The sequence below is a fragment of the Chrysochloris asiatica genome, unplaced genomic scaffold (assembly GCF_000296735.1).
Source record: "Chrysochloris asiatica unplaced genomic scaffold, ChrAsi1.0 scaffold00013, whole genome shotgun sequence".
NCBI classification, from domain to species: Eukaryota; Metazoa; Chordata; class Mammalia; order Afrosoricida; family Chrysochloridae; genus Chrysochloris; species Chrysochloris asiatica.
This window is the reverse complement of record NW_006408531.1, coordinates 17,750,128-17,751,927: the sequence shown is the minus strand read 5'-3', so window position 1 is coordinate 17,751,927 and position 1,800 is coordinate 17,750,128. Positions and strand designations below refer to the sequence as shown.

The following is a 1,800-nucleotide window of genomic DNA, read 5'->3' as shown; positions in this document are numbered from 1 at the left end:
ATGTATGTGCTGAATTATGTAAGAATTATTGAATAAATGATGCTCAAGGACTCTATTGACTATTTATTTACCAGACCTCGGAAATCCTGTACAGGGTTGCTATGAGTCAGTTCCAACTCCACGGCACATAACCACCACCACCACCACCACCACCACCACACTTAATTATTAACTATAATAATTAACACTTGTAAATTACTTGGTGTCCTTAGTGCAAATGATTAAGTACTTGACTACTAGTCAAAAGGTTAACAGTTCAGGTCAGACTAAACAGGGGGATACTCAGAGCTGTGCCTACATAGTTGCACTCCCGGCCGCCAAGATGTTGTTCCCATAGCACAAATTGTTGCGCCTGGCCACCCTACCCACTACCCTTGACCCAGCCAATTAGGACACATCTCCAGAGACCCAGCTGGCTCAAGCCGAGTGCCTGGTTATAAGGTCCTGGCTTAAACAGGAGTATCTGCTTCAGTTCAACGATCCCAATGCCGAACACTCATTGAAGACCCTGCCTTGGTTGTTGGACCTATGCAAGATCAGCCACTATCTATCCCAATTTCAGGCCCACATCCAAGATTTCGCTCTTAGGAGCTGTGTTTGGCATTGGGCCCCGTTTCTTCTGGTATAACGTTTTCAAAACCAACAGGGATAGGAAAGAAAAACTTATTTAGGAAGGAAAATTGGATGGAACATTTAATCTCTCATATTAAGTCTGGCAATAATGACTGTATGTATTTTTGCTTAAATAAATCTTCAACTACTCATTTAAAAAAAAAAAAAGCTTAGCAGTTTAAATCCACCCACCCACCCCAAGGTGCCTTGGAAAAGAGGCCTGGAGATCTATGTCCAAAAGTTCCAGCTTTGAAAACGTTATACAGTAGTTCCATTCTTCTGCACACATGAGGTGGCTATAATCAGGATACATCCAACCACAACTAACAACCACCACAACACAGAGTACTTTACCAAGTGAGAAATACTACACCTAGCACTTAACACACCTTATCTGATTGCTTCAGCTATCTGGTGACTGTGGTTATGTTTATTTCCACAAATTTAGAGAAAGTTGTTGATCAGTATAGATAAATGGAATAGATGCTCTCAGTACCATCCCTTGATTTAAACTGACTTTGGTAGTGTAATGATTACAAATTGGGCTATGAACCACAAGGTCAGCAGTTCGAAACTACCAGCTGCTCCGTGGGAGAAAGATGAAACCTTCTGCGCCTGTAAAGAATTTACAGCCTCGGAAACCCTGTACAGGGTCACTATGAGTTGGAATCGGGAACCGACTCCCCAGCACATAACACCAAACATTTGAGACAGTACAAATGGTGTTTTGGTAGAGCAATGTTGTGTATACATGTTGGCAGCTTCCCGGGATGAGAGCTAGGTGATGGCTTGAGGTGTTCCTCACACACCTTCACTATCAGTTATATGTTCTGGTGAAGGCAAGTCTCAAGGTGACCTTTGCCACACAAACAGCCCTTAGCAAGCTGGCACAGTAACAACTATGCAGCTGCTGCTATCAGCTCAGGGACTATTTGCAAGAAAGGTTATTAGGAGGCAGATCTGACAATATAATAGCAGCAGAGTTTAACTTACCTAATCAGATAAGGTGATTTTATTAAGAGGTTGTACCCGAATTTATTGGTGCCCTAGAGCAAGAATTTTGACAGCTGTGCTCATCCAAATTTTATACCCCAGCACATGAAAGGAGCGCAGCACCTGCACTAAATTTCGAAGCAAATCACATAGCTTGAGTACCATTTGTCCTAACAATAAAAAATGGCTTCCAAC

General features: G+C 42.3%; 1 pseudogene; it reads left to right on the top strand.

Annotated features, from left to right (window-relative positions):
* Nucleotides 1–322: 322 nt before the first annotated feature.
* On the top strand, nucleotides 323–710 carry LOC102821736 (annotated as a pseudogene).
* The last annotated feature ends 1,090 nt before the right edge of the window (nucleotides 711–1,800 follow it).